Genomic DNA, 22,435 nt, shown 5'->3' with positions numbered 1-22,435 from the left:
GCTTGGGCTCGTTGGAGAGCCCTTGCTCCCGCGCGTCGAACGGTGGTGGTGGCCGTGCCTGTGGTGGCCGGTACCGACGACAGCGACCTCGTGAGCGGCAGCCGGAGTTCGGGTGCGGTTGGGATCGGCGTTGCTGCTTGCAGGCGAGGGAGCTGAGGCGCTGGAGGGGCTCTACGGGTCCTTACGGACTTGTTGGACTCGCCGGGGTGACCAAATGGTCACCGGAGCTGCGTCGACGGCGAGCTCGGCGACGGCGGAGGTTCGGCCGTGGTGGGAAACGGGGTTACGGTGCGGGAACGAGGGGGAAAGGAGGGGGAAACGGTGGCGGAGCTCACCGCGGTTGCAGTGGGCGTCGAAGCAGGCTCGGGGACGCGCTGGAGACGGCGAATCGACGGCGATGGTGGTCGGAGCCCGAGGAGGAAGACGATGGCGTGGAGGCGATGCAGAGCTTCCCGAGGGGCTTGGCTTGGTGGGGAGGAAGAGGGGGTCGTGGTGGAGCTCCTGAGCTCAGCGGAGGGGCGAGGGGTGGCCGGTGACGGCTGCTATGGCGAACGGCGGCGATGGTGGTGTTCGGCCATGAGAGAGAGAGCGAGGGAGAGGAGGGGAAGAACCGAGGGAGAGTGAGAGAGAACGGGGGAGGGCGTGGCGTCGTTCCAGGCCATCTAGACGAGGAGGGGAGGGGCAGGCAGGCAGGCGAGCAGGTGGCGTGGCGCGGTGGCGCGCGCGCGCGCCGGCCACACTCCCCTCCCTCTGTCGAGGACGAAGACGACAGAGGAGGGAGGCGGGCTGGGCCGCCTGCTGGCTGGGCCGGCCAGCTGGCTGGGCTGCACAGGGAGGAGCCCAGGTAAGGTTCTCCCTTTTATTTATTTCTGTTTTCTAATTTCTGACATTTGTTTTGATTTAAATAAAATATTAAATCATTTATTTACCTTATGCCAATTTTTGCAGGAGCTAGATATATTATTCCAGAGCTCCCCAACAGGTGGCATAATTTTTGGACATATATTAATATATATAACTAATATATTTCCAAAGCAAATATTTATGCATTAATTCCAAATGCCCAAAATAAATACCTATGAGCTCTTAAAAATATTGGTTTGATTTTTATCTCTGTCCAATATTTTCAGAGAGCAACATGAGCATTTTCTTGGACCTTTTTGGAGAAATTTTTATTTGGATCATTTTCAGAAATGATTCTGAGGGTTTCACAGATCCCCATTTCAAGTTTCTGATGAAAGAGAAAACATGATGCAACACTCTAATGCATGACTAGCTAGGGTGTGATACGAAGGCTTTTTAGCCCCGGGCAACCAGCCCAGCTGTACCAGTACGGTATTAACAGTTTTCGAGACTTTCGCATCAAATAACATGCGGAAACGAACAATCCGCAGCCTCGCCGAAGTCTACCAAGTAGCAACAACAAATCCATGGAGTGACACGGCTATCATCTTCAATGCCAGTGGCGAACCTAAATTCCGAACAGCTAGAGCACCAGCCGCATTGGTCCTCAGTCCGATAGTGGACGGCTTTCGTCTTACCAAGGTACTCCTCATCTACGAAGAAACCCTTCAAAAAATGGAAATTGACTGGAGCCGCATTGAGCGAAGCAGCACAACCTTCAGGGGAATAATCCCTAGTCGAGAAGTACGCTGCACAGGAAAAATCACACTAGATGTAGTGTTCGGCTCGCCGGACAATTACAGGTCCGAAGAGGTCACGTTCCTAGTGGCCCCATTCGGTAGCGGATATCATGCCTTGTTAGGGCGAGAGGCATTCACAATCTTCCAAGCTATACCCCATTACGGGTACATGAAGCTCAAAATGCCCGGACCCAATGGAATAATCACTCTCGCCAGTGATCCAGATACAGCACTCCGCGCTGAAAATAAGACAGCCGCACTAGCCCTAGAGGCATTATCCGAAGCCCTAGCGGCAGAGGAACTAACTGCGCTGTGCTCCACGGTGGATAGGGACGATGTGATACTCGATAAGAGGTCCAAGTCCACCTCTTTTAAACCAGCAGACGAAATAATCAAATTTCAGGTCCATCCAACGGACCCCACAAAGACGGCCTCCATTGGGGCACAATTAAATCCTAATGTAGAAGCCGCACTACGAGAATTCCTTCGGGAAAATTGGGACATTTTTGCCTGGCACCCTTCAGACATGCCAGGAATCCCACGCAGGCTGGCAGAGCACAGCCTAAATATCCTAAAAGGATTCAAGCCAGTCAAACAAGCTCTTCGGCGATTTTCGGAACCCAAAAGACAGGCAATGGGAGAGGAGCTAGCCAAAATCTTAGAAGCCGGATTCATCAGAGATATAAAACATCCGGACTGACTAGCCAACCTAGTAATGGTACCAAAAAAGGACAAATCATGGCGCCTTTGCGTCGATTTCAAAGACCTTAACAAGGCCTGTCCAAAGGACCCTTTCCCTCTCCCTCGCATCAACCAAATCATCGATGCTACCGTAGGGCACGATTCATTGTGCTTCCTCGACGCATACTCCGGATACCATCAAATCAAGATGGCGGAAAAAGACCAGGCCGCAACGGCATTCATTACTCCATATGGGCCATTCTGCTTCAACACAATGCCCTTCGGACTCAAAAACGCCGGCGCAACATATCAGCGCATGATTCAGACATGTCTGGCTACCCAGATAGGCAAAACAGTGGGGGCATACGTAGACGATGTGGTCGTCAAGACCAAACATGTCGAAACTCTAGTAGACGACTTGAGGGTGACATTCGACAACCTCCGAGCATATGACATTAAGCTCAACCCGGAAAAATGTGTCTTCGGAGTACCAGACGGAAAGCTCTTGGCTTCATTGTATCCGGTAGAGGAATTGAAGCAAACCCAGCCAAGATCTGAGCTCTGTCACAATTGGATATTCCAAAAGACCTCAAGCAAATAAAAAAACAGACTGGATGCGTAGCAGCTCTAAGTCGCTTCATCTCCCATTTGGGAGAAAAGGCTCTGCCCCTCTATCGCCTCCTCCGGCGCACCGAACACTTCGAATGGACAGATGCTGCCACGGCCGGACTCGAAGAAATCAAGGCCATACTGGCAACAAATCCGGTCCTGGCTGCGCCCAACCTGGGCGATCCTATGTTATTATATATCGCAGCAACACATCAAGTTGTCAGCGCGGTACTCGTCGTCGAACGAGAAACATAAGGGCATAGATTCCCTCTTCAAAAGCCAGTGTACTACGTATCCACTGTCTTAACTCCATGCAAGTCCCGGTACCCACATTATCAAAAGATAGCGTATGTGGTGTTCATGGCATCCCGGATGCTGCGACACTACTTTCAAGAGTGTTCCATAATGGTGGCCTCCGAAGTACCTCTCAACGATATTATAAACAATCGCGACGCAACGGGCAGGATTGCAAAATGGGACATTGAGCTCTTACCATTTGACATAACCTACAAACCACGGCGAGCTATAAAGTCGCAAGTTCTGGCTGACTTCGTCGCCGAATGGACCGAAGCCGAACTCCCTAAAGAGTACGGTGCGTACTCCAATTGGATCATGCATTTCGGCGGATCCAAAATGTTGGCTGGCTTGGGGGCTGGCGTCGTCTTGACGTCCCCAACTGGAGACACAGTCCAATACGTACTTCAAATAATGTACATGGACTCCAACAATGCAGCCGAATACGAGGCCCTTCTACACGGCCTCCGGATGGCAATCTCCATCGACATTCAACGCCTAGAGGTGCGCGGGGATTCAAACCTCGCAATATCCCAAGTAAATGGAGACTTTGACACCAAAGATCCGAAAATGGCAGCTTACCGCAACACCGTCCTAAAAATGTCAGCTCGGTTCGAAGGACACGAATTCCACCATGTAGCCCGGGATAATAACCAGGCAGCAGACGTGTTGGCACGCATCGGCGCAAAACGCGACGCCGTCCCTCCAAACATCTTCTCGGAACGGCTCTTTAAGCCATCCGTATTATGGGAAGAGGAGTCTGGAAATAACAATCCGGAACCAGCTGCATCACCTAACTCAGACCATTCTGACACAATCGGCGGCTCAGCCAATGAAATAACACCTTCAGCCCACGAAATAATGGCAGTAATTGCCCCGTGGACGGAACCATTCCTAGCCTACTTAATCAGGCAGGAACTTCCCGAAGACCAAAATGAGGCCCGCTGCATAGTTCGGCAATCTAAAGCCTACAAGGTCCATGAGGGAGAACTTTATAAGAAAAGCACAACCGGAGTCCTTCAAAGGTGTATCTGCGAAGAGGAAGGGCGAAATCTCCTGGCTGAAATTCACGCCGGACTCGGCGGGCACCACGCTGCAGCCCGGGCCCTTGTAGGCAAGGCCTTCCGTACAGGATTTTATTGGCCGACAGCCCGAGCAGATGCTCAGGACTTAGTCCAACGATGCGTCGGTTGCTAGCTCTTTGCTAATCAGAGCCACATGCCACCCACCGCCCTCAAAACTATACCCATCACCTGGCCATTTGCGGTCTGGGGGCTTGATATGGTTGGACCCCTTAAAGGGGGAACCCACAAGCACAAATACTTATTGGTCATGGTGGACAAATTCACCAAATGGATAGAGGCCAAGCCGGTTAAAACGGCGGAATCCAGACCTGTGATAGACTTCATATCCGGGGTAGTACACCATTTTGGCGTCCCCCATAGCATCATCACTGATAATGGCACGAATTTCACGGCCGACGAGGTTAAACTCTGGTGCAAAAACATGGGCATCAAGCTCGACTACGCTTCAGTCTATCACCCCCAAACTAACGGTCAAGTCGAGCGAGCAAATGGTCTAATCATGAGCGGCATCAAACCCAAACTAGTGCGGTCCCTCAAGGAATCTAACATGCACTGGGTAGAGGAGCTCGACTCCATACTCTGGGGGCTGCGGACCACGCCAAACCGCACTACTGGATTCACACCATTTTTTATGGTGTACAGCGCAGAGGCAGTTCTGCCCTGCGATATAATTCATGACTCACCTCGCGTGCGCATGTACGAAGAAAGAGAAGCCGAGTTGGATTGGCAGGACAGTTTGGACGCCTTAGAGGAGGAGCGGGACGTGGCAAAAGCTCGTTCCGCATTCTATTAGCAGCAGGCTCGAAGATATCAAAGCAGAGAAGTACGGGCCAAAACTTACAATGTTGGCGAACTTGTTCTACGCCTGCCGGACAAGAAAAAGGACAAACTTATGCCCAAGTGGGAAGGTCCCTTCATCATCGACACGTCCTGACCGGCGGAGCATACCGTCTACGTAACGCATCTGATAACCGACTCGAGCCGAACCCATGGAACGCAGCCCGTCTCCGAAGATTCTACGCTTAACGTCGGACTCAGAGTTCGTCTCACTCCTCCGTCCACCTTTTTACATTTTCACTGTCTCTTGTCCCCCTCCTTCTTCCCACTTTTTTTCAATACCTTTGATAGGCTGATTTGCGCATTGTTCGCACACACTTGATGTGCTCCTAGCACTCATTATACCTGGGGGCTTCTTTAACAGAAGCTTATTTATATGGGCTTCATGCCCAACACATGTGTCATACTTCCACATGTACCTTTTATTCACCATTATATGCATCGATATGACTTAAGTTTTGGCCAAGCTGGGTTGCCTGGCTCCTGTGCTTACCCCTACGTTCCCGATTGTTCGGCTAGGAGGTAAAGGGAGCACCTCTGCGATTGTTACTGCCGGGTCAGCCGGATGTGTACCTCAGACTGGGTGAAGCCGAAAGCTAGCATTCTTAAGAGAATATTCGGTCGGTGACTTGAAAGATGATTTATTACATACTTATTTATCTGCCCCCAGATGCTTTTTCTGCTATTTTCGCAGTCCGGACATGCACTTTAGGGCATGCCTCCCAGGGAAAGGAACCCTTAATGGAACTATTCTCCCTGGAAGATGTTTCTTACTAACCATGTAATATAACATAGCTAGTTGGGCACTTGTCTGATAAAGCAATTATGACCCCGACGCCTTGTCTCTATGCACGCCCCGGTTCTTTTATAACCGTAAGGGTATTCGGACACACTCCGGACTGTTGGGTCCCGAGGTTGAAGCGAAAAGGTCCGCAAAGACAAACGATCTACAATCCGGCTAGAAGGCATTCTATATGTCATTTTAAAATTACATCGTCAAACTGACTGATTGTACTCCTCTTCAATCCCATCTAACAGGCTGTCTAATTTACAGTCCTGTTGGGAATATTTTGCGGCCAGCTCTACTTGGCCGTACATCAAGCTCACAGGGATCTCCTTCCTATCAGGCCCCACAGGTCCGACCTCGGCCATATGGTTTGGGTCAGCCTTCGGGTACCGCGTCTTCACCATGGCCCAGGCCTCCCTGGCGCCTTGACGGCAGGCCGATATCTTGCACAGACGGAGACGTCACCATACTCCCTGAAGCTTCTCAGCAAGCCCTCCAAGGCCCTCAGGTAGGGATACGGAAGGCCATAAGGCCTGAACGACGCCACTCATCGCCTGCCGAACACGTTCGAACAGTTGCACCAGCTCGGGAAGTTGGTCACCCATTGAACCGTGCATTTCCTCCGCAGGGCGACCTGTGAGCACACCTAAAGACACATTTTTGTCAATTGACTTCCTCGTTGAATTCTTCTTTTCAAAGGAATTTGCTCAAGAACTTACTATAAATGCCGCGACGAAGCCGCTGATTCTCCTTCACGGAGCCAGACAGCTGGGCCCGAACATCTTTCAGCTCTTCTCCTAGCTGGGTGTGGGCATTGTCGGTGTCAAAACCGGTGGATCTCGGGTAGGGGGTCCCGAACTGTGCGTCTAGGCAGATGGCAACAGGAGACGGGGGACACGATGTTTTACCCAGGTTCGGGCCCTCTCGCTGGAGGTAAAACCGTACGTCCTTCTTGATTAATATTGATGATGTGTGTTACAAGAGTGGATCTACCACGAGATCAAGGAGGATAAACCCTAGAAGCTAGCCTATGCTATGATTGTTATTCTCGCTATGGATTAAGGCCATCCGGTTTATATAGACACCGGAGAGGGCTAGGGTTACACAGAGTCGGTTACAAAGGTAGGAGATCTACATATCCATATCGCCAAGCTTGCCTTCCACGCCAAGGAAAGTGCCATCCGGACACGGGATGAAGTCTTCAATCTTGTATCTTCATAGTCTTGGAGTCCGGCCGATGATGATAGCTCGGCTATCCGGACACCCCCTAGTCCGGGACTCCCTCAGTAGCCCCCGAACCAGGCTTCAATAACGACGATTCCGGCGCGTATGTTGTCTTCGGTGTTTGCAAGGCGGGTTCTTCTCCATGCTCCATGTGTTTGCCGGATAGTGTCCGGTTGCTTCATAAATGCTGCGCTCCTTGGCTTCCGTGTCCAATAATGGCCTTCTTCCACGCATCGTACGAATGCGAAAAGCCAGGGTATTTTTATGTTTTACCCCCTAGCTGCGCAAATAAGTTTGCACATCACGGGCTTCGTAGCTCTGTGTGATCTGTTCTTGGGCATTGAGCCCCATTTTGCGCTGTGGAAGAGGCTGTTTTGCCTCGTACCCCGCTCTCACAAGGGGTCGATATGTCAAGTGGGCGGAGCCGAAATATGGCGCATCGCCGGGACCGGATACCTGCCCGGGACCCCGAAGAAGGCGTCCGAAGACTGGCCTTCGGAGTGGTTTTATATGGAGGACGCTCCGCTGCCGGATCCAGTCCGGATCGGCCTTCCGGAGTTCAGCAACGCTCCACTGAAGAAACGCCAGAGTTGGCGCCCACGGAGCCCTCAACAAGAAGATGATAGGAGCATCCATTACTTGATGGGCCGAATATGGCTCCTAGCCCATTCCGGATTAACCATGATCGGAGTCATGGCCACATGCATTATGCGCGGGGTGCAGCCGCTCCAATATAGGGGCTACCCCATGTGGGACTTCAACGGAGAAGATGACGCCACCCGTCACGGCCGCAAGCGACCTGGCTCGGCCGACGACCTGGTGAAGGTCCTGTCCGGCTTGTACAAGGGGGAGAAGGAGGACTTCCTCCGTACGAATCCCCTCAACGGGTTTTCCATGAACAACCCTCGGAGCTGGGTAAGCGGTCGCATGCATATCTGATCCGTGCCTTTAAAGGCAATTGTCTTATTGTATGATTTTGACACAGGAACTGCGTCGGCATGTGGAGGGCATAAAAAGCCTAGCTCCACAACCCGAGGATCCAGAAAGGTCCCTTGATCCGGCCTCCGAAGAGGATCCGGACTTAGCGGTGGAACTGATCGACGGGGTGTTCCACCAGCTCAGCATAGACAATGCTTTAGTCGCCATTACGGCTGACTACCCCGGTTTATTTCCGGCCTCCCAGGTGACTACGACCGAGGTCTTGACACCATCATTTGATCCGTGCTCAATTCTGACCATCCCATACTGATGGTGCATCGCAGGAGGTGCCTTTAAGGCGGGAAGCCGAACCCGCGGTGGCCGACCAACAAGGGTCAGTTCGGCCCGGCAGGCGGAAGAGGAGTGCGACGCGAACTGAAACGTCGCCGCAACGGTACGGAGCACCACTATTTTTAAGGGAAGGATTCCCAGGAGGTATATTAATGCTCATAACTTTTCCAGAAAGAGCGCTCGCCGGACAGTGTCCAGAGAGGTTGCCAATCAAGCCTCCGCCAGCCATGCTCCAACGCATGGACCGGGAGGAGAGGCGAATACAAGGCACGAGCCGGATGCTCCTCCGACGGAGGATGCCGACAGGCTATCCGCCACCCGTTTTGAGGTGGAGAGCGCCATGAATCACAGGCGTCGCCGGATAGTTCTTCGTGACGCGTGTTTTTCCCTGGAGGCGTTAAACACCTTTGATGCGGGAAATGCGCACCTCCGTGCCGCTCAAGATGGGTTAACCAGAGCCACAGAGCAGTATGTGAAAGACATACGTGTAAGTAATTTTAATAGTTATATATGCCAGTAGCCCCCGAGACATAAAATAGTTAAAATAACTGATTTAAGGATCAATTTCTATGCAGGATCTTACGGTGAAGAATACCCATCTGTCCCAGGAGCTCCAAGAGTGCAAGACCCAACTTGAGGCCGCACTGGCAGCTACAGGGGGAGACACAGAGACCCCCGTTGGTAAGACGTACTTTGAGAAGATAATTAATTAACAAAGTGCGGCGTGAATCTGACAATAATATTGCAGAGGGCACCGGACTAGATCCGGACAAGCAACAGCTACTGCGTCAGCTAAAGGCCGGCGAGAGGGTGCTTATGAACGTGCAGCAGGAGAGAAACAAGCTCCAAGATGCCCACACCTAGCTAGGAGAAGAGCTGAAAGGTGTTCGGGCCCAGTTGCCTGGCTCCTTGAAGGAGAATCAGCGGCTTCGTCGCGGCATTTATAGTAAGTGCTTGAGCAAATTCCTTTGAAAAGAAGAATTCGGCGAGGAAGTCGATTGACAGAAATATGTATTTAGGTGTGCTCACAGGTCGCCCTGCGGAGGAAATGCCTGGGTCAATAGGTGACCAACTTCCTGAGCTGGTGCAATTGTTCAAACCACATGGCCGAGGTCGGACCTACGGGGCCTGATGGGAAGGAGATCCCTGTGAGCTTGATGTACGGCCAAGTAGAACTGGCCGCTAAGTATTCCCAACAGGACTGTAAATTAGACAGCCTGTTAGATGGGATTGAGGAGGAGTACAATCAGTCGGTTTGACGATGTAATTTGAAATGACATGTAAGATGCCTTCTAGCCGGATTGTAGATCGTTTGTCTTTGCGGACCGTTTTGCTTCAACCTTGAGACAAGGTGTCGGGGTCATAATTGCTTTATCAGACAAGTGCCCAACTAGTTATGTTATATTACATGGTTAGTAAGAAACATCTTCCAGGGAGAATAGTTCCGTTAAGGGTTCCTTTCCCTGGGAGGCATGCCCTAAGGTGCAATGCCGGACTGTGAAATTAGCAGAAAAAGCATCTGGGGGCAGACAAATAAGTAAGTAATAAATCATCTTTCAAGTCACCGACCGAATATTCTCTTAAGAACGCTAGCTTTCGGCTTCACCCAGTCTGAGGTACACATCCGGCTGACCCGGCAGTAATAATCGCAGAGGTGCTCCCTTTACCTCCTAGCCAAACAATCGGGAACGTAGGGATAAGCACAGGAGCCAGGCAACCCAGCTTGGCCAAAACTTAAGTCATATCGATGCATATAATGGTGAATAAAAGGTACATGCGGAAGTATGACACATGTATTGGGCGTGAAGCCCATATTAATAAGCTTCTGGTAAAGAAGCCCCCAGGTATAATGAGTGCTAGGAGCACATCAAGTGTGTGCGAACAAAGCGCAAATCAGCCTATAAAAGGTATTGAGGAAAAAAAGTGGGAAGAAGGAGGGGGACAAGAGACAGTAAAAAATATAAAAAGGTGGACGGGGGAGTGAGACGAACTCTGAGTCCGGTGTTTAGGCGTAGAATCTTCGGAGACGGGCTGCGTTCCATGGGTTCGGCTCGAGTCGGTTGTCAGATGCTTTACGTAGACGGTATTCTCCGCCGGTCGGGACTTGGTCGATGATGAAGGGACCTTCCCACTTGGGCTTAAGTTTGTCCTTTTTCTTGTCCGGCAGGCGTAGAACGAGTTCGCCGACATTGTAAGTTTTGGCCCGTACTTCTCTGCTTTGATATCTTTGAGCCTGCTGCTGATAAAATGCGGAACGAGCCTTTGCCACGTCCCGCTCCTCCTCTAAGGCGTCCAAATTGTCCTGCCGATCCAACTCGGCTTCTCTTTCTTCGTACATGCGCACACGAGGTGAGTCATGAATTATATCGCAGGGCAGAACTGCCTCTGCGCCGTATACCATGAAAAATGGTGTGAATCCAGTAGTTCGGTTTGGCGTGGTCCGCAGCCCCCAGAGTATGGAGTCGATCTCCTCTACCCAGTGCGTGTTAGATTCCTTGAGGGACCGCACTAGTCTGGGTTTGATGCCGCTCATGATTAGACCATTTGCTTGCTCGACTTGACCGTTAGTTTGGGGGTGATAGAGTGAAGCATAATCGAGCTTGATGCCCATGTTTTTGCACCAGAGTTTAACCTCGTCGGCCGTGAAGTTCGTTCCGTTATCAGTGATGATGCTGTGGGGGACGCAAAAACGGTGTACTACCCCGGATATGAAGTCTATCACCAGTCCGGATTCTGTCGTTTTAACCGGCTTGGCCTCAATCCATTTGCTGAATTTGTCCACCATGACCAATAAGTATTTGTGCTTGTGGGTTCCCCCTTTAAGGGGTCCAACCATGTCAAGCCCCCAGACCGCGAACGGCCAGGTAATGGGTATAGTTTTGAGGGCGGTGGGTGGCATATGGCTCTGATTAGCAAAGAGCTGGCAACCGACGCATCGTTGGACTAAGTCCTGAGCATCTGCCTGGGATGTCGGCCAATAAAATCATGTACGGAAGGCCTTGCCTACAAGGGACCGGGCTGCAGCGTGGTGCCCGCCGAGTTCGGCGTGAATTTCAGCCAGGAGATTCCGCCCATCCTCTTCGGAGATACACCTTTGAAGGACTCCGGTTGTGCTTCTCTTATAAAGTTCTCCCTCATGGACCTTGTAGGCTTTAGATCACCGAACTATGCAACGGGCCTCATTTTGGTCTTCGGGAAGTTCCTGCTGAATTAAGTAGGCTAGGAATGGTTCTGTCCACGGGGCAATTACTGCCATTATTTCGTGAGCTGAAGGTGTTATTTCAATGGTTGAGCCGCCGATTGTGTCAGAATGGTCTGAGTTAGGTGATGCAGCTGGCTCCGGATTGTTATTTCTGGACTCCTCTTCCCATAACATAGATGGCTTAAAGAGCCGTTCCAGGAAGATGTTCGAAGGGACGGCGTCTCGTTTCGCACCGATGCACGCTAACACGTCTGCTCCCTGGTTATTATCCCGGGCTACATGGTGGAATTCGAGTCCTTCGAACCGAGCTGACATTTTTAGGACGGCGTTGTGGTAAGCTGCCATTTTTGGATCTTTGGCGTCAAAGTCTCCATTTACTTGGGATATTGCAAGGTTTGAATCCCCGCGCACCTCTAGGCGTTGAATGCCGATGGAGATTGCCATCCGGAGGCCATGTAGAAGGGCCTCGTATTCGGCTGCGTTGTTGGAGTCCATGTACATTATTTGAAGTACGTATTGGACTGTGTCTCCAGTTGGGGACGTCAAGACGATGCCAGCCCCTAAGCCAGCCAACATTTTGGATCCGTCGAAATGCATGATCCAATTGGAGTATGCGCCGTACTCTTTAGGGAGTTCGGCTTCGGTCCATTCGGCGGCGAAGTCAGCCAGAACCTGCGACTTTATAGCTTGTCGTGGTTTATAGGTTATGTCAAATGGTAAGAGCTCAATAGCCCATTTTGCAATCCTGCCCGTTGCGTCGCGATTGTTTATAATATCGTTGAGAGGTACTTCGGAGGCCACCGTTATGGAACACTCTTGAAAGTAGTGTCGCAGCTTCCGGGATGCCATGAACACCGCATACGCTATCTTTTGATAATGTGGGTACCGGGACTTGCATGGAGTTAGAACAGTGGATACGTAGTACACTGGTTTTTGAAGAGGGAATCTGTGCCCTTCTGTCTCTCGCTCGACGACGAGTACCGCGCTGACAACTTGATATGTTGCTGCGATATATAATAACATAGGTTCGCCCAGGTTGGGTGCGGCCAGGACCGGATTTGTTGCCAGTATGGCCTTTATTTCTTTGAGTCTGGCTGTGGCAGCATCCGTCCATTCGAAATGTTCGGTGCGCCAGAGGAGGCGGTAGAGGGGCAGAGCCTTTTCTCCCAAATGGGAGATGAAGCGACTTAAGGCCGCTACGCATCAGGTTAGTTTTTGTATTTGCTTGAGGTCCTTTGGAATATCCAATTGTGACAGGGCTTGGATATTGGCCGGGTTTGCTTCAATTCCTCTTCCGGATACGATGAAGCCCAAGAGCTTTCCGGTTGGTATGCCGAAGACGCATTTTTCCAGATTGAGCTTAATGTCATATGCTCGGAGGTTGTTGAATGTCACCCTCAAGTCTTCTACTAGAGTTTCAACGTGTTTGGTCTTGACGACCACATCGTCTACGTATGCCTCTACTATTTTGCCTATCTGGGTAGCAAGACATGTTTGAATCATGCGCTGATATGTTGCGCCGGCGTTTTTGAGTCCGAAGGGCATTGTGTTGAAGCAGAATGGCCCATATGGAGTAATGAATGCCATTGCGGCCTGGTCTTTCTCCGCCATCTTGATTTGATGGTATCCGGAGTATGCGTCGAGGAAGCACAATGAATCGTGCCCTGCGGTAGCATCGATGATTTGGTCGATGCGAGGGAGGGGGAAAGGGTCCTTTGGACAGGCCGTGTTAAGGTCTTTAAAATCGACGCAGAGGCGGCAGGATTTGTCCTTTTTTGGTACCATTACTAGATTGGCTAGCCAGTCCGGATGTTTTATATCTCTGATGAATCCGGCTTCTAAGAGTTTGGCTAGCTCCTCTCCCATTGCCTGTCTTTTGGGTTCGGAAAATCGCCGAAGAGCTTGTTTGACCGGCTTGAATCCTTTTAGGATGTTTAGGCTGTGCTCTGCCAGCCTGCGTGGGATTCCTGGCATGTCTGAAGGGTTCCAGGCAAAAACGTCCCAATTTTCCTGAAGGAATTCTCGTAGTGCGGCTTCGACATCAGGACTTAATTGTGCCCCAATGGAGGTCGTCTTTGTGGGGTCCGTTGGATGGACCTGAAATTTGACTATTTCATCTGCTGGTTTAAAAGAGGTGGACTTGGACCTCTTATCGAGTATCACATCGTCCCTATCCATCGTGGAGCGCAGCGTAGTTAGTTCCTCTGCCGCTAGGGCTTCGGACAATGCCTCTAGGGCCAGTGCGGCTGTCTTATTTTCAGCGCGGAGTGCTGTATCTGGATCACTAGCAAGAGTGATTATCCCATTGGGTCCGGACATTTTGAGCTTCATGTACCCGTAGTGGGGTATAGCTTGGAAGATTGTGAATGCCTCTCGCCCTAACAAAGCGTGATATCCGCTGCCGAATGGGGCCACTTGGAACGTGACCTCCTCGGACCTGTAATTGTCCGGTGAGCCGAACACTACATCTAGTGTGATTTTTCCTGTGCAGCGTACTTCTCGACTAGGGATTATCCCTCTGAAGGTTGTGCTGCTTCGCTCGATGCGGCTCCAGTCAATGTCCATTTTTTGAAGGGTTTCCTCGTAGATGAGGTTTAATCCTCTGCCGCCATCCATGAGTACCTTGGTAAGGCGAAAGTCGTCCACTATCGGACTGAGGACCAATGCGGCTGGTGCTCTAGCTGTTCGGAATTTAGGTTCGTCGCTGGCGTTGAAGGTGATAGTTGTGTCACTCCATGGATTTGCTGTTGCTACTTGGTAGACTTCGGCGAGGCCGCGGATTGTTCGTTTTCGCATGTTATTTGATGTGAAAGTCTCGAAGACTGTTAATACCGTACCGGTACTGCTGGGCTGTTTGCCCGGGGCTAAAAAGCCTTCGCCACTTTTGGCCACCTGCCGTAGTATCCAACATGCTCGAAGGCTGTGTGTTGGAGTGGCGCCCTCCGTACTGTGGATTTTGCAGGGTCCGTTGAGCCAGCCCTCCAGTACGGTTCCATGCCCTTTAGGGGGTTTTTGCTTTTTGGTTTTTAACCCAGGTGCTTCAGTATGGCGCACCCTTTTACTTCGGACTAGGGTTGTAGTCAAGGCCGGACTGTCCCAAAACCTAGCTTCAATGTTCCTGGCACTCTCCACCGCACAGTATTTTTGTACGATGGTCGCTAGGTCGACGAAGCGTGTAACTTCGCGACGACTTATGGAGTTCATGATTCCCTTGTCCGTGCAATTGTTGCAGAAAATTGAAATCGCGCTTTCTTCGCAGCAGTCCTTTATCCTGTTCATAACCAGGAGGAATCTGGCCCAGTAATGATGTAGTGTTTCATCGGGCTCTTCCCGTATTCGAGAGAGATCGCTTATGTTTGGGTGGGCGGGTGGAATCAAGTTCGGAACCCCTCCCGATCTGAGGCTCAAAGGCCAAGAAGTTTCCGGATTTGGAAGCTTGACTTGTTGGATGCTTTCCAACGAATCTAGTCTGATGCCTGACTCTAAGTTCAGTATTTGATTAGCATCCGTCCCTCCGCGGGAATCCGGCTTGGAGGGGTCGGGAATCCGGACATAGTTGGTTTTCAACGTAGAAGAAGGGTTGCCGCATTCTCCGTCTACCACGACAACGTGGTGGGTAGCCTGAGGAGAGTTAATCTCTCTCAGATCAGTTTTAAGCCCAATCTGATTGTAGTCTGTAGCGACTCCCAGGGCGGCGATGCGATCCAAGAGCTCGTTTACAGAGGAGAGCTCAATCGGATCTAACTGCTCGGCGAATTCCGAGCTGACCTGAAGATCGCTTTTGATGACCTAAGAGGTCATCGTCGGAGTGGTGGCCGAACAGGCGATCATAAGAAAACCACCTAGCCGGACAGTTTGGCCGGCGGCCAAAGCTCCCTTGACGACGGTGCCGTCTTTAAAGACGGGAAAAGGCATCCTTCCTGATCGCGACGGCACAGAGGAACTCTCAATGAAAGCACCAATCTCGGTGTCAAAACCGGCGGACCTCGGGTAGGGGGTCCCGAACTGTGCGTCTAGGCGGATGGTAACAGGAGACGGGGGACACGATGTTTTACCCAGGTTCGGGCCCTCTCGCTGGAGGTAAAACCCTACGTCCTGCTTGATTAATATTGATGATGTGTGTTACAAGAGTGGATCTACCACGAGATCAAGGAGGCTAAACCCTAGAAGCTAGCCTATGGTATGATTTTTGTTCTCCCAATGGACTAAGGCCATCTGGTTTATATAGACACCGGAGAGGGCTAGGGTTACACAAAGTTGGTTACAAAGGTAGGAGATCTACATATCCGTATCGCCTAGCTTGCCTTCCACGCCAAGGAAAGTCCCATCCGGACACGGGACGAAGTCTTCAATCTTGTATCTTCATAGTCTTGGAGTCCGGCCGATGATGATAGTTCGGCTATCCGAACACCCCCTAGTCCGGGACTCCCTCAGGCATCTTGGAGCTTGTTCCTCTCCTGCTACACCTTCGTAAGCACCCTCTCACCGGCCTTCAGCTGACGCAGTAGTTGTTGCTTGTCCGGATCTAGTCCGGCGCCCTCTGCAATATTATTGTCAGATTTACGCACACGCCACACTTTTCTAACTACTTATCTTTTCGAAGTACGTATTACCAGCGGGGGTCTCTATGGCTCCCCCTGTGGCGGCCAGTGCAGCCTCAAGTTGGGCCTTGCACTCTTGAAGCTCCTGGGACAGGTGGGTATTCTTCTCCGTAAGATCCTGCATAATAAATGATCCTTAAATCAGGTATTTTAACTATTTTAAGTCTCGGGGGCTACTGGCATATATAACTATTAAAATTACTTACCTGTATGTCCTTCACATACTGCTCCATGGCTCTGGTTAAACCATCTTGAGCGGCACGGAGGTGCGCGTCTCCCGCATCAAAGGCATTCAACGCCTCCGGGGAGAAACACGCATCACGAAGAACTGTCCGGCGACGCCTATGATTCATGGCACTCTCCACCTCAGACGGGGTGGCGGACAGCCTGTCGGCATCCTCCGTTGGAGGAGCATCCGGCTCATGCCTTGTGTTCGCCTCCCCTTCCGGACCACGCGTTGGAGCATGGCTGGCGGAGGCTTGATTGGCAACCTCTCCGGACACTGTCCGGCGAGCGCTCTTTCTCCTGGAAAAGTTATGAGCATTAATATACCTCCTAGGGATCCTTCCCTTAAAACAGCGGTGCGCCGTACCATTGCGGCGATGTTTCGGTTCGCGTCGCACTCCTCTTCCGCCTGCTGGGCCAAACTGACCCTTGCTGGTCAGCCGCCGTGGGTTCGGCTTCCCGCCTTAAAGGCACCTCATGTGATACCCCATCAGTATAGGATGGTCAGAATTGAGCATGGATCAAATGATGGTGTCAAGACCTCGACCGTAGTCACTTGGGAGGCCGGAAACAAACCGGGGTAGTCAGCCGTAATGGCGACTAGAGCATTGTCCATACTAAGTTGGTGGAACACTCCGTCAATCAGCTCCACCTTTATGTCCGGATCCTCTTCGGAGGCCGGATCAAGGGATCGTTCCGGATCCTCGGGCTGTGGAGTTAGGCTTTGTATGCCCTCCATGTCCCGGCGCAGCTCCTGCGTCGAAATCATAAAGTAAAATACTTGACTTTGGAAGTATGGATCGGGTAGATAAACGTCCACTTACCCAGCTCCGAGGGTTATTCATGGAGAATCCATTCAATGGACTCATGCGGAGGAAGTCCTCCTCCTCCCCCTTGTACAAGCCGGACAGGATCTTTACCAGATCGGCTGCCGAGCCCGGCCCTCTGCGGCCATGACGGGTGGCGTCATCTTCCCGGTTGAAATCCCACATAGGGTGGCCCCTATATTGGAGCGGCTGCACCCCTCGCATAATGCACATGGCCATTATTCCTATCATGGTCAATCCGGAGTGGGCCAGTAACCTAATCCGGCCCATCAGATAATGGACGCTCCCAGCATCCTCCCGTTGAGGGCTCCGCGGGTGCCAACTCAGCCATTTCTTCAAGGGAGCATTGCTGAACTCCGGGAGGCCGATCCGAACTGGATCCGGCAGAGGGGAGTCCTCCATGTAGAACCATTCCGAAGGCCAGTCTTCGGACGCCTTCTTCGGGGTGCCGGATAGATATCCGGTCCCGGTGATGCGCCATATTTCGACTCCGCCCACTTGATATATGGACCCCTCGTGAGAATGGGGTACGAGGCAAAACAATCTCTTCCACAGTGCAAAATGGGGCTTGATGCCCAAGAACAACTCGCAAAGAGCTACAAAGCCCGCGATGTGCAAAATGGAGGCAGGTGTGAGGTGGTGAAGCTGGAGTCCGTAGAACTCCAGGAGCCCCCGGAGAAACGGGTGTATGGGAAAGCCGAGTCCCCTTATTAGATAAGGAACGAAGCATACCCGCTCTCCTTTGGAAGGGTTGGGGACGCTCTCCGCCTGCTTTCCACCCCTGAAGGTGGCCAGTCCGGCTCGAACCAGAACCATGAAGGCTGGGGGAAGATATCCCTCGGTTTGGAGCACCACTAGCTCGCTGTGTGGAACTGAGCATCTCCCCCAATCTCCTGGCTTAGGGCTGGGAGCGCGAGAGGAGGAGCCGCGTCGACTATCCATGATAGAATGTATTTTTGTTAGAAGCGCTTCGATGAGTACTTGCGGAAGGACGATGGTGTGAGTTGGATCTAGATCCTCGCCTCTCTTATAGGCGGCTCGTTCGCATGGCCAGGGGGTAAAATGTAAAAATACCCCAGCTTTTCGCATTCATACGACACATGGAAGAAGGCCATTATTGGGCGTAGAAGCCAAGGAGCGCAACATTTATAAGGAAGCCGAACACTATTCGGCAGGAACATGAAGTTTGAAGGAGAACCCGCCTTGCAACGCCAAAGACAATATACTCGCCGGACTCGTCGTCGCTGAAGCCTAGTTCGGGGGCTACTGAGGGAGTCCTGGACTAGGGGGTGTCCGGATAGCCGAACTATCATCATCGGCCGGACTCCAAGACTATGAAGATAGAAGATTGAAGACTTCGTCCCGTGTCCGGACGGGACTTTCCTTGGCGTGGAAGGCAAGCTTGGCGATACGGATATGTAGATCTCCTACCATTGTAACCGACTCTGTGTAACCCTAGCCCTCTCCGGTGTCTATATAAACCATATGGCTTTAGTCCGTAGGACGAACAACAATCATACCATAGGCTAGCTTCTAGGGTTTAGCCTCCTTGATCTCGTGGTAGATCCACTCTTGTAACACACATCATCAATATTAATCAATCAGGACGTAGGGTTTTACCTCCATCAAGAGGGCCCGAACCTGGGTAAAACATCGTGTCCCTTGTCTCCTGTTACCATCCGCCTAGACGCACAGTTCGGGACCCCCTACCCGAGATCCGCCGGTTTTGACACCGACACATACCATTCTAGATCATCTTGATAAGCTTCATGTGCTTTATCATGAACTATCTTGCCGCACGGACTCATTCTTGCATGATGGACACTTTGTGTGCGCTAACCATTGTATTTCCGAGTGTTGCTTGTGTTTGCTCTTTTTGCATGTCTATCACTCCGGCGACACCTTGGACTACTTGGATTGCGCAATGCCTTCATCGATGTCCAACTACAAGTCCGTCCACGACAACCGTTTCCATGGTGATGAGGATCACGATCCGAGGTCGGATCTTTCCCAAGGGGGGGGAGATGATGCGGAGCATCCCACGTTCATCCCCATGTACACTCCGACTACTCTCCAAGCCCCAAGGATACATAAGATGAGACCTCGACTATGCGCCATTGGACACAAGGTGAATTCACTCCTCTTTGAACCGTCACTTTCCACGTGTGAGACATGGCTACTACCTCATGCATGGAACTTGCCTATACTCATGTACAACCGAGATGACCATGGAGAATCAAAGGACAAGGCCCAAGCATGGAAGAGGAGAAGGAAGAAGAGCCAGCTGCTACAGGCCGCGGACATCCGGCCCTTCCCGCAATCCCGGACATCACGCCACAGCCCGGACAGCTGGCGCCCATCACAGAACGCATCCAGGAGCTGAACCCCGTCAGCCCGGACATCCGGCCAGGGGCCCGGACATCTGGCTCTTCCTGAGCCGTCGGACATCCGGCGCCTAGCCGGAAATCCGGTGCACGCTATCCAGAGAGCAGAAGCATCGGCCACTCCAGCCCGAACATCCGGCCCGCTAGCCTGGACATCCGGCACCTCGTGAAGGCCCGGACATCCGGCCCGACGCCCGGACATCCGGCCTCCCCTGCCTGCGTGCAGCGCATCTGGGCCGAGGCCCATGTACCCCTTCGCCCCTTAGACTATATATACTCCCCCTCCACCTATGTTTTAGGGTTAGCATTGGATTAGCTCATGTTTGTGTGAGAGCCTTTGCTCATCCACTTGGATACTTCTCCTCGGAGTCCACGACCTCTTCGGAGAAGATCCCCCAAGCGGATTCAAGACCCCTTTCTAGGGAAGAACTTCAAGGCCTCCTCGCAGAGAAGAACGGTTCCTTTGTATCCTCTACCTTTGTTGACTTTGGATCTCGTGTATCTCTTTGTGTGTGGTGATCTAGCACTTGTGTGATTGATTCCTTGTCGGTTTAGCGATTCTCTCTCTATTTACCCGTGTTTTCCCTTTGTGCTTCCGCATGTTCTTCGTGATTCCCCGTAGGATCCACTCCAAACATGAAAGATCGATGCTATAGGGTTCCACCCTACATCATTCACCCTCCAAATTATTGGGATGCCTTCTAGCTAAAGTTGACTCATCTCCAGTCCCATCTTTATCAAGATTTATATTTAAAAACAAAGATTCAATAGGAGTCACACCAATCACTTTAATATCTTCATCATTATTTACAGACTCTGGTTTAGTGGCCATCTTATTTACTAAAGTAGTTTGCTTATCGGAAATTTGACCTACTAAATTTTCAATATGAGAAAATTGGGATTTAAGACCATATATTTCTGTAGTAACATCATCAAGCTCTTTATTGACATACTCCATCATAGTTTTTTGTTCTTTAAGTTCGTTCCTAAAGAAACTATTATGCTCAAATTGTAAGGATATAAAGCCTTTTATATTGTTTTCAATTTCCTCCAACTTTCTACAGTACGGATCAAGGCTCTTGGGTTGAGCCACAGAAGCAAACAAGCAATCTAGCACACAAGCAAACAAAAGGCAAACAAAAATATGAACGAAAGAAGGGCGAATAAAAAGGCAAATATTTTTGATTTTTCTGAAAACGTTTTAGAAGTGGGGGAGAGGAAAACGAGAGGCAAATGGCAAATAATGTAAGTGCAAGAGATGAGAGTTTATGATAGGTACTTGGTAGGCTTGACGTAGAACCTCCACGGCAACGGCGCCATTCTTCCTGCTACTTCTTGAGCTTGCATTGATTTTTCCCTTGAAAAGGAAAGGGTGATGCAACAAAGTAGAGATAAGTATTTCCTTAGTTAAGAACCAAGGTATCAATCCAGTAGGAGGCACAAGCAAGTCTCCAATATATGCACCTACACAAACTAACGAACACTTGCACACAATGCAAAAAAGGGGTTGTCAATCCCTTCACGGTCACAAACAAAAGTGAGATCTAATAGAGATAGGTATAAAATATAAATAAAAGAGCAAACCAAATTAAATATATATAAACTGCAGCAAGGTATTTTCGGGTTTTTGGTTTTATGGATCTGAAAATATATGATGGAAAATAGACCCGGGGGGGCATAGGTTTCACTAGAGGCTTCTCTCTTGAAGAAAACATACGGCGGGTAAACAAATTACTGTTGAGCAATGGATAGAAATGTGCATAGTTATGACGATATCTAAGGCAATGATCATGAATATAGGCACCACGTCCCTGACAAGTAGACTGAAACGATTCAGCATCTACTACTATTACTCCACACATCGACCGACTCATGCCCGCATCTAGAGTATTAAGTTCATAAGAATAGAGCAACGCTTTAGGCAAGATGACATGATGTAGAGGGATAAACTCAAGCAATATGATATAAACCCCATCTTTTTATCCTTAATGGCAACAATACAATATGTGCCTCGCTACCCCTTCTGGCACTGGGTGAGGACACTGCAAGATTGAAGCCATCACAAAGCACCTCTCCTATTGACAGAAAAACCAATCTAGTTGGCCAAACCAAATTGATAGATCGATAATTACAAAGCTATCTCAATCATGCATAAAAGAGTTCAGAGAAGACTCAAATAATATTCATGGATAATCTGATCATAAATTCACAATTCATCGTATCTCAACAAACGCACCGCAAAAGAAGATTACATCGAATAGATCTCCAAGAACATCGAGGAGAACATACTATTGAAGATCAAAGAGAGAGAAGAAGCCATATAGCTAATAGCTATGTCCCCGTAGGTCTGTGGTAAACTACTCACACATCATCGGAAGGGCAGCAAGGTTGATGTAGAGGCCCTCCATGATCGAATCCCCCTCTGGTGGAGTGCCGGAAAAGGCCCCAAGATGGGATCTCATGGGAACAGAAGCTTGCGGCAGCGGAAAACTATTTTTGGTGTGCCCCCTGATATAGGGTGAATAGTTGGGTATTTGTAGAAGTGGGATTAGGGTTGGAAGGTGGGCCCATAAGCCCTGGGGGCGTGCAGGGGGCGCCCCTATGGCTTGTGGCCTCCCCGTAGGGCTTCTGGCCTCCTCTCCAATTCTCGTGGGTTTCTTCTGGTCCGAGAAAAATCATCATAAAGTTTTATTCTGTTTGGACTCCTTTTGATATTCATTTTCTGTAGAAGTCAAAAACAAGGAAAAACAGAAACTGGTACTGGGCA

This window comes from Triticum aestivum, chromosome 1B, assembly GCF_018294505.1.
Source record: "Triticum aestivum cultivar Chinese Spring chromosome 1B, IWGSC CS RefSeq v2.1, whole genome shotgun sequence".
Classification (NCBI taxonomy): Eukaryota; Viridiplantae; Streptophyta; class Magnoliopsida; order Poales; family Poaceae; genus Triticum; species Triticum aestivum.
This window is presented reverse-complemented; position numbering follows the sequence as displayed.